The 11,085-nt window shown below is 52.1% G+C and overlaps 2 non-coding genes across 2 annotated transcripts; both read left to right on the top strand.

Moving 5' to 3' along the window:
• The first annotated feature begins 4,036 nt into the window (after positions 1-4,036).
• trnar-ccu (transfer RNA arginine (anticodon CCU)) lies at positions 4,037-4,109 on the top strand. The gene has a single exon. It is a non-coding gene; the product is annotated as a tRNA-Arg (tRNA).
• A 1,593-nt stretch (positions 4,110-5,702) lies between these two features.
• trnar-ccu (transfer RNA arginine (anticodon CCU)) lies at positions 5,703-5,775 on the top strand. The gene has a single exon. It is a non-coding gene; the product is annotated as a tRNA-Arg (tRNA).
• Positions 5,776-11,085: the final 5,310 nt, after the last annotated feature.

Raw genomic sequence — 11,085 nt, forward strand, 5'->3', positions numbered from 1 at the left:
CACACACACACACACCACCTTCTGCCTGAAAATGTTGTCCCTTTGGTCTCTTTTATATCTTTTCCCACTCACCCTAAACCTAAGCCCTCTAGTTCTGGACTCCCACACCCCAGGGAAAAGACCTTGGCTGTTTACCCTATTCATGTTCCTCATGATTTTATAAACCTCTGTATGGTCAGCCCTCAGCCTCCGATGCTTGGATCCTATCCTTAGAGGAAGCGGTATCAGCTTCCACCGCTGTGCCTCTGTGTCCAACCTCATCCGTCCTCTTTTCCAGGTCTCCCAGCTGCTGTTCATGCTTCTGCAGCACGATAGAGATCGGGGCCAGCTTCTCCTCTATCTGCTTAACCAAGATCGCGCGAGATTTGGCCAGGGCCTGGTAGGCAATCGAGCCCAAGGATCCTGCAGGCTGGGCCGGGGGCCTGGCCTCGGACACTGCCCCATCCGTCTTCAACATCTCTGGACGAAGGAAAACGCAGGAAAGTTGATTTTTCACAATGTCCTGGGACTCCACAACATTTTCAGACTCCTAGGATATCGCGATGGAACGGATTGGGCGCTTGTGCTGTGGTGCCGAGCTCTGCAACACCATCGTCCGAGATCACCACCATCTTGGATCCTCACAGTGCATTGAGAGGAGAAAATCCACAAAAACACACAATGAGAGGTCAGGGCGCAGTATTTAAAGTCTGCCATGCTGCATGAACTGTGCAGCTCCAGTGGCCTAATGGATAAGGCACTGGCTCCTAAGCCAGGGGTTCTGGGTTCAAATCCCATCTGGGTGTCTGACTCTTCCTTGTCTGTCCTTAATCTGCTTTGCCAACAACTGCTTATCTGCATTCAGTTGGTGGGGTGTTCCCTGTCGCCTTACGCAGCACTTTTGGGGATCTGCAGGATTAAAGCTGAATTCCCTGAAACAGACAGCACAGACACAATGGCTGAAAACCTGCTGAGAATCTCCTGGGGCTGGCATGGTGGCTCAGTGGGTAGCACTGCTGCCTCGCAGCATCGGGGACCTGACTTTGATTCCTCCCTTGGCTTTCTGTTTGTGTCGAGTTTGCACCTTCTCTCCATGGGCTACTGCGGGTGCTTTGCTTTCCTCCCACAGCCCAAAGATGTGCAGGTTCGCTGGATTGGCTTTGGGGAATGCAGGCTGAGAGGATAGTGGTTGGGCCTGGATGGGATGCTCATCAGAGGCTGAGTGTGGACTTGCTGGGGTGAATGGCTTGCCCCCCTCACTCTCGGGCTTTTATCAACAAGTTTGGAGCACATGGTCAGAGCTCTGCTGCAGATCGCAGTCAAGGCTTCGCTAAGGGACTGGCATCCAGGTGTGTGTTCATATCCTTCTTTTCCCTGATCTTCCAGAATGTTCTCTAGCTTTGGCCAAAGGGGTCATCAGCTGGGTTCACATCATCCAATGGAGTCACCTTGCCCGTAGCTAGACAACGGATTGACTCAGACTGACACTTCCAGTCATCGAGTCATAGAGATGTACAGCACACAAACACACCCTCGGTCGAACAGATATCCCGACCCAATCTAGTCCCACCTGCCAGCACCCGGCCCATCTCCCTCCAAACTCTTCCTATACGTATACCCATCCAGATGCCTTTGAAATGATGTAATTGTACCAGCCTCGACCACTTCCTCTGGCAGCTCATTCACACACACACACACCACCTTCTGCCTGAAAATGTTGTCCCTTTGGTCTCTTTTATATCTTTTCCCTCTCACCCTAAACCTAAGCCCTCTAGTTCTGGACTCCCACACCCCAGGGAAAAGACCTTGGCTGTTTACCCTATTCATGTTCCTCATGATTTTATAAACCTCTGTATGGTCAGCCCTCAGCCTCCGATGCTTGGATCCTATCCTTAGAGGAAGCGGTATCAGCTTCCACCGCTGTGCCTCTGTGTCCAACCTCATCCGTCCTCTTTTCCAGGTCTCCCAGCTGCTGTTCATGCTTCTGCAGCACGATAGAGATCGGGGCCAGCTTCTCCTCTATCTGCTTAACCAAGATCGCGCGAGATTTGGCCAGGGCCTGGTAGGCAATCGAGCCCAAGGATCCTGCAGGCTGGGCCGGGGGCCTGGCCTCGGACACTGCCCCATCCGTCTTCAACATCTCTGGACGAAGGAAAACGCAGGAAAGTTGATTTTTCACAATGTCCTGGGACTCCACAACATTTTCAGACTCCTAGGATATCGCGATGGAACGGATTGGGCGCTTGTGCTGTGGTGCCGAGCTCTGCAACACCATCGTCCGAGATCACCACCATCTTGGATCCTCACAGTGCATTGAGAGGAGAAAATCCACAAAAACACACAATGAGAGGTCAGGGCGCAGTATTTAAAGTCTGCCATGCTGCATGTAACTGTGCAGCCCCAGTGGCCTAATGGATAAGGCACTGGCTCCTAAGCCAGGGGTTCTGGGTTCAAATCCCATCTGGGTGTCTGACTCTTCCTTGTCTGTCCTTAATCTGCTTTGCCAACAACTGCTTATCTGGATTCAGTTGGTGGGGTGTTCCTCTCGCCTTACGCAGCACTTTTGGGATCTGCAGGATTAAAGCTGAATTCCCTGAAAGAGACAGCACAGACACAATGGCTGAAAACCTGCTGAGAATCTCCTGGGGCTGGCATGGTGGCTCAGTGGGTAGCACTGCTGCCTCGCAGCATCGGGGACCTGACTTTGATTCCTCCCTTGGCTTTCTGTTTGTGTCGAGTTTGCACCTTCTCTCCATGGGCTACTGCGGGTGCTTTGCTTTCCTCCCACAGCCCAAAGATGTGCAAGTTCGCTGGATTGGCTTTGGGGAATGCAGGCTGAGAGGATAGTGGTTGGGCCTGGATGGGATGCTCATCAGAGGCTGAGTGTGGACTTGCTGGGGTGAATGGCTTGCCCCCCTCACTCCCTGGGCTTTTATGAACAAGTTTGGAGCACATGGTCAGAGCTCTGCTGCAGATCGCAGTCAAGGCTTCGCTAAGGGACTGGCATCCAGGTGTGTGTTCATATCCTTCTTTTCCCTGATCTTCCAGAATGTTCTCTAGCTTTGGCCAAAGGGGTCATCAGCTGGGTTCACATCATCCAATGGAGTCACCTTGCCCGTAGCTAGACAACGGATTGACTCAGACTGACACTTCCAGTCATCGAGTCATAGAGATGTACAGCACACAAACACACCCTCGGTCGAACAGATATCCCAACCCAATCTAGTCCCACCTGCCAGCACCCGGCCCATCTCCCTCCAAACTTCTCCTATACGTATACCCATCCAGATGCCTTTGAAATGATGTAATTGTACCAGCCTCGACCACTTCCTCTGGCAGCTCATTCCACACACACACACACCACCTTCTGCCTGAAAATGTTGTCCCTTTGGTCTCTTTTATATCTTTTCCCACTCACCCTAAACCTAAGCCCTCTAGTTCTGGACTCCCACACACCAGGGAAAAGACCTTGGCTGTTTACCCTATTCATGTTCCTCATGATTTTATAAACCTCTGTATGGTCAGCCCTCAGCCTCCGATGCTTGGATCCTATCCTTAGAGGAAGCGGTATCAGCTTCCACCGCTGTGCCTCTGTGTCCAACCTCATCCGTCCTCTTTTCCAGGTCTCCCAGCTGCTGTTCATGCTTCTGCAGCACGATAGAGATCGGGGCCAGCTTCTCCTCTATCTGCTTAACCAAGATCGCGCGAGATTTGGCCAGGGCCTGGTAGGCAATCGAGCCCAAGGATCCTGCAGGCTGGCCGGGGCCTGGCCTCGGACACTGCCCCATCCGTCTTCAACATCTCTGGACGAAGAAAACGCAGGAAAGTTGATTTTTCACAATGTCCTGGGACTCCACAACATTTTCAGACTCCTAGGATATCGCGATGGAACGGATTGGGCGCTTGTGCTGTGGTGCCGAGCTCTGCAACACCATCGTCCGAGATCACCACCATCTTGGATCCTCACAGTGCATTGAGAGGAGAAAATCCACAAAAACACACAATGAGAGGTCAGGGCGCAGTATTTAAAGTCTGCCATGCTGCATGTAACTGTGCAGCTCCAGTGGCCTAATGGATAAGGCACTGGCTTCCTAAGCCAGGGGTTGTGGGTTCAAGTCCCATCTGGGGTGTCTGACTCTTCCTTGTCTGTCCTTAATCTGCTTTGCCAACAACTGCTTATCTGCATTCAGTTGGTGGGGTGTTCCCTCTCGCCTTACGCAGCTCTTTTGGGGATCTGCAGGATTAAAGCTGAATTCCCTGAAACAGACAGCACAGACACAATGGCTGAAAACCTGCTGAGAATCTCCTGGGGCTGGCATGGTGGCTCAGTGGGTAGCACTGCTGCCTCGCAGCATCGGGGACCTGACTTTGATTCCTCCCTTGGCTTTCTGTTTGTGTCGAGTTTGCACCTTCTCTCCATGGGCTACTGCGGGTGCTTTGCTTTCCTCCACAGCCCAAAGATGTGCAGGTTCGCTGGATTGGCTTTGGGGAATGCAGGCTGAGAGGATAGTGGTTGGGCCTGGATGGGATGCTCATCAGAGGCTGAGTGTGGACTTGCTGGGGTGAATGGCTTGCCCCCCTCACTCTGGGCTTTTATGAACAAGTTTGGAGCACATGGTCAGAGCTCTGCTGCAGATCGCAGTCAAGGCTTCGCTAAGGGACTGGCATCCAGGTGTGTGTTCATATCCTTCTTTTCCCTGATCTTCCAGAATGTTCTCTAGCTTTGGCCAAAGGGGTCATCAGCTGGGTTCACATCATCCAATGGAGTCACCTTGCCCGTAGCTAGACAACGGATTGACTCAGACTGACACTTCCAGTCATCGAGTCATAGAGATGTACAGCACACAAACACACCCTCGTCGAACAGATATCCCAACCCAATCTAGTCCCACCTGCCAGCACCCGGCCCATCTCCCTCCAAACTCTCCTATACATATACGTATACCCATCAGATGCCTTTGAAATGATGTAATTGTACCAGCCTCGACCACTTCCTCTGGCAGCTCATTCCACACACACACACACCACCTTCTGCCTGAAAATGTTGTCCCTTTGGTCTCTTTTATATCTTTTCCCACTCACCCTAAACCTAAGCCCTCTAGTTCTGGACTCCCACACACCCAGGAAAAGACCTTGGCTGTTTACCCTATTCATGTTCCTCATGATTTTATAAACCTCTGTATGGTCAGCCCTCAGCCTCCGATGCTTGGATCCTATCCTTAGAGGAAGCGGTATCAGCTTCCACCGCTGTGCCTCTGTGTCCAACCTCATCCGTCCTCTTTTCCAGGTCTCCCAGCTGCTGTTCATGCTTCTGCAGCACGATAGAGATCGGGGCCAGCTTCTCCTCTATCTGCTTAACCAAGATCGCGCGAGATTTGGCCAGGGCCTGGTAGGCAATCGAGCCCAAGGATCCTGCAGGCTGGGCCGGGGGCCTGGCCTCGGACACTGCCCCATCCGTCTTCAACATCTCTGGACGAAGAAAACGCAGGAAAGTTGATTTTTCACAATGTCCTGGGACTCCACAACATTTTCAGACTCCTAGGATATCGCGATGGAACGGATTGGGCGCTTGTGCTGTGGTGCCGAGCTCTGCAACACCATCGTCCGAGATCACCACCATCTTGGATCCTCACAGTGCATTGAGAGGAGAAAATCCACAAAAACACACAATGAGAGGTCAGGGCGCAGTATTTAAAGTCTGCCATGCTGCATGTAACTGTGCAGCCCCAGTGGCCTAATGGATAAGGCACTGGCTTCCTAAGCCAGGGGTTCTGGGTTCAAATCCCATCTGGGGTGTCTGACTCTTCCTTGTCTGTCCTTAATCTGCTTTGCCAACAACTGCTTATCTGATTCAGTTGGTTGGGTGTTCCCTGTCGCCTTACGCAGCACTTTTGGGGATCTGCAGGATTAAAGCTGAATTCCCTGAAACAGACACAGCACAGTCACAATGGCTGAAAACCTGCTGAGAATCTCCTGGAGATGGCATGGTGGCTCAGTGGGTAGCACTGCTGCCTCGCAGCATCGGGGACCTGACTTTGATTCCTCCCTTGGCTTTCTGTTTGTGTCGAGTTTGCACCTTCTCTCCATGGGCTACTGCGGTTGCTTTGCTTTCCTCCCACAGCCCAAAGATGTGCAGGTTCGCTGGATTGGCTTTGGGGAATGCAGGCTGAGAGGATAGTGGTTGGGCCTGGATGGGATGCTCATCAGAGGCTGAGTGTGGACTTGCTGGGGTGAATGGCTTGCCCCCCTCACTCTCGGGCTTTTATGAACAAGTTTGGAGCACATGGTCAGAGCTCTGCTGCAGATCGCAGTCAAGGCTTCGCTAAGGGACTGGCATCCAGGTGTGTGTTCATATCCTTCTTTTCCCTGATCTTCCAGAATGTTCTCTAGCTTTGGCCAAAGGGTCATCAGCTGGGTTCACATCATCCAATGGAGTCACCTTGCCCGTAGCTAGACAACGGATTGACTCAGACTGACACTTCCAGTCATCGAGTCATAGAGATGTACAGCACACAAACACACCCTCGGTCGAACAGATATCCCAACCCAATCTAGTCCCACCTGCCAGCACCCGGCCCATCTCCCTCCAAACTCTTCCTATACATATACCCATCCAGATGCCTTTGAAATGATGTAATTGTACCAGCCTCGACCACTTCCTCTGGCAGCTCATTCCACACACACACACACCACCTTCTGCCTGAAAATGTTGTCCCTTTGGTCTCTTTTATATCTTTTCCCACTCACCCTAAACCTAAGCCCTCTAGTTCTGGACTCCCACACACCAGGGAAAAGACCTTGGCTGTTTACCCTATTCATGTTCCTCATGATTTTATAAAACCTCTGTATGGTCAGCCCTCAGCCTCCGATGCTTGGATCCTATCCTTAGAGGAAGCCGTATCAGCTTCCACCGCTGTGCCTCTGTGTCCAACCTCATCCGTCCTCTTTCCAGGTCTCCCAGCTGCTGTTCATGCTTCTGCAGCACGATAGAGATCGGGCCAGCTTCTCCTCTATCTGCTTAACCAAGATCGCGCGAGATTTGGCCAGGCCTGGTAGGCAATCGAGCCCAAGGATCCTGCAGGCTAGGCCGGGGGCCTGGCCTCGGACACTGCCCCATCCGTCTTCAACATCTCTGGACGAAGAAAACGCAGGAAAGTTGATTTTTCACAATGTCCTGGGACTCCACAACATTTTCAGACTCCTAGGATATCGCGATGGAACGGATTGGGCGCTTGTGCTGTGGTGCCGAGCTCTGCAACACCATCGTCCGAGATCACCACCATCTTGATCCATCCTCACAGTGCATTGAGAGGAGAAAATCCACAAAAACACACAATGAGAGGTCAGGGGCCAGTAATTAAAGTTGCCATCTGGGGGAGTCTGACTCTTCCTTGTGTGTCCTTAATCTGCTTTGCCAACAACCGCTTATCTGTATTCAATTGGGGGGTGTGTCCCTCTGCCTTACGCAGCACTTTTGGGGATCTGCAGGATTAAAGCTGAATTCCCTGAAACAGACAGCACAGACACAATGGCTGAAACCTGCTGAGAATCTCCTGGAGATGGCATGGTGGCTCAGTGGGTAGCACTGCTGCCTCGCAGCATCGGGGACCTGACTTTGATTTCTCTCCCTTTCTGTTTGTGTCGAGTTTGCACCTTCTCTCCATGGGCTACTGCGGGTGCTTTGCTTTCCTCCCACAGCCCAAAGATGTGCAGGTTCGCTGGATTGGCTTTGGGGAATGCAGGCTGAGAGGATAGTGGTTGGGCCTGGATGGGATGCTCATCAGAGGCTGAGTGTGGACTTGCTGGGGTGAATGGCTTGCCCCCTCACTCCCTGGGCTTTTATGAACAAGTTTGGAGCACATGGTCAGAGCTCTGCTGCAGATCGCAGTCAAGGCTTCGCTAAGGGACTGGCATCCAGGTGTGTGTTCATATCCTTCTTTTCCCTGATCTTCCAGAATGTTCTCTAGCTTTGGCCAAAGGGGTCATCAGCTGGGTTCACATCATCCAATGGAGTCACCTTGCCCGTAGCTAGACAACGGATTGACTCAGACTGACACTTCCAGTCATCGAGTCATAGAGATGTACAGCACACAAACACACCCTCGGTCGAACAGATATCCAACCCAATCTAGTCCCACCTGCCAGCACCCGCCCATCTCCCTCCAAACTCTTCCTATACGTATACCCATCCAGATGCCTTTAAATGATGTAATTGTACCAGCCTCGACCACTTCCTCTGGCAGCTCATTCCACACACACACACCACCTTCTGCCTGAAAATGTCCCTTTGGTCTCTTTTATATCTTTTCCCTCTCACCCTAAACCTAAGCCCCTAGTTCTGGACTCCCACACACCAGGGAAAAGACCTTGGCTGTTTACCCTATTCATGTTCCTCATGATTTTATAAACCTCTGTATGGTCAGCCCTCAGCCTCCGATGCTTGGATCCTATCCTTAGAGGAAGCGGTATCAGCTTCCACCGCTGTGCCTCTGTGTCCAACCTCATCCGTCCTCTTTTCCAGGTCTCCCAGCTGCTGTTCATGCTTCTGCAGCACGATAGAGATCGGGGCCAGCTTCTCCTCTATCTGCTTAACCAAGATCGCGCGAGATTTGGCCAGGGCCTGGTAGGCAATCGAGCCCAAGGATCCTGCAGGCTGGGCCGGGGGCCTGGCCTCGGACACTGCCCCATCCGTCTTCAACATCTCTGGACGAAGAAAACGCAGGAAAGTTGATTTTTCACAATGTCCTGGGACTCCACAACATTTTCAGACTCCTAGGATATCGCGATGGAACGGATTGGGCGCTTGTGCTGTGGTGCCGAGCTCTGCAACACCATCGTCCGAGATCACCACCATCTTGGATCCTCACAGTGCATTGAGAGGAGAAAATCCACAAAAACACACAATGAGAGGTCAGGGCGCAGTATTTAAAGTCTGCCATGCTGCATGGAACTGTGCAGCTCCAGTGGCCTAATGGATAAGGCACTGGCCTCCTAAGCCAGGGGTGTGTTTCAAATCCCATCTGTGGTGTCTGACTCTTCCTTGTCTGTCCTTAATCTGCTTTGCCAACAACTGCTTATCTGCATTCAGTTGATGGGTGGGGTGTTCCCTGTCGCCTTACGCAGCTCTTTTGGGGATCTGCAGGATTAAAGCTGAATTCCCTGAAACAGACAGCACAGACACAATGGCTGAAAACCTGCTGAGAATCTCCTGGGGCTGGCATGGTGGGCTCAGTGGGTAGCACTGCTGCCTCGCAGCATCGGGGACCTGACTTTGATTCCTCCCTTGGCTTTCTGTTTGTGTCGAGTTTGCACCTTCTCTCCATGGGCTACTGCGGGTGCTTTGCTTTCCTCCCACAGCCCAAAGATGTGCAGGTTCGCTGGATTGGCTTTGGGGAATGCAGGCTGAGAGGATAGTGGTTGGGCCTGGATGGGATGCTCATCAGAGGCTGAGTGTGGACTTGCTGGGGTGAATGGCTTGCCCCCCTCACTCCCTGGGCTTTTATGAACAAGTTTGGAGCACATGGTCAGAGCTCTGCTGCAGATCGCAGTCAAGGCTTCGCTAAGGGACTGGCATCCAGGTGTGTGTTCATATCCTTCTTTTCCCTGATCTTCCAGAATGTTCTCTAGCTTTGGCCAAAGGGGTCATCAGCTGGGTTCACATCATCCAATGGAGTCACCTTGCCCGTAGCTAGACAACGGATTGACTCAGACTGACACTTCCAGTCATCGAGTCATAGAGATGTACAGCACACAAACACACCCTCGGTCGAACAGATATCCCGACCCAATCTAGTCCCACCTGCCAGCACCCGGCCCATCTCCCTCCAAACACTTCCTATACGTATACCCATCCAGATGCCTTTGAAATGATGTAATTGTACCAGCCTCGACCACTTCTCTGGCAGCTCATTCCACACACACACACCACCTTCTGCCTGAAAATGTTGTCCCTTTGGTCTCTTTTATATCTTTTCCCTCTCACCCTAAACCTAAGCCCTCTAGTTCTGGACTCCCACACCCCAGGGAAAAGACCTTGGCTGTTTACCCTATTCATGTTCCTCATGATTTTATAAACCTCTGTATGGTCAGCCCTCAGCCTCCGATGCTTGGATCCTATCCTTAGAGGAAGCGGTATCAGCTTCCACCGCTGTGCCTCTGTGTCCAACCTCATCCGTCCTCTTTTCCAGGTCTCCCAGCTGCTGTTCATGCTTCTGCAGCACGATAGAGATCGGGGCCAGCTTCTCCTCTATCTGCTTAACCAAGATCGCGCGAGATTTGGCCAGGGCCTGGTAGGCAATCGAGCCCAAGGATCCTGCAGGCTGGGCCGGGGGCCTGGCCTCGGACACTGCCCCATCCGTCTTCAACATCTCTGGACGAAGAAAACGCAGGAAAGTTGATTTTTCACAATGTCCTGGGACTCCACAACATTTTCAGACTCCTAGGATATCGCGATGGAACGGATTGGGCGCTTGTGCTGTGGTGCCGAGCTCTGCAACACCATCGTCCGAGATCACCACCATCTTGGATCCTCACAGTGCATTGAGAGGAGAAAATCCACAAAAACACACAATGAGAGGTCAGGGCGCAGTATTTAAAGTCTGCCATGCTGCATGTAACTGTGCAGCTCCAGTGGCCTAATGGATAAGGCACTGGCCTCCTAAGCCAGGGGTTTGGGTTCAAGTCCCATCTGGGGTGTCTGACTCTTCCTTGTCTGTCCTTAATCTGCTTTGCCAACAACTGCTTATCTGCATTCAGTTGATGGGTGGGGTGTTCCCTGTCGCCTTACGCAGCACTTTTGGGGATCTGCAGGATTAAAGCTGAATTCCCTGAAACAGACAGCACAGACACAATGGCTGAAAACCTGCTGAGAATCGAATCTCCTGGGATGGCATGGTGGCTCAGTGGGTAGCACTGCTGCCTCGCAGCATCGGGGACCTGACTTTGATTCCTCCCTTGGCTTTCTGTTTGTGTCGAGTTTGCACCTTCTCTCCATGGGCTACTGCGGGGCTTTGCTTTCCTCCCACAGCCCAAAGATGTGCAGGTTCGCTGGATTGGCTTTGGGAATGCAGGCTGAGAGGATAGTGGTTGGGCCTGGATGGGATGCTC

The sequence above is a fragment of the Hemiscyllium ocellatum genome, unplaced genomic scaffold, assembly GCF_020745735.1.
Source record: "Hemiscyllium ocellatum isolate sHemOce1 unplaced genomic scaffold, sHemOce1.pat.X.cur. scaffold_2309_pat_ctg1, whole genome shotgun sequence".
Lineage (NCBI taxonomy): Eukaryota > Metazoa > Chordata > Chondrichthyes > Orectolobiformes > Hemiscylliidae > Hemiscyllium > Hemiscyllium ocellatum.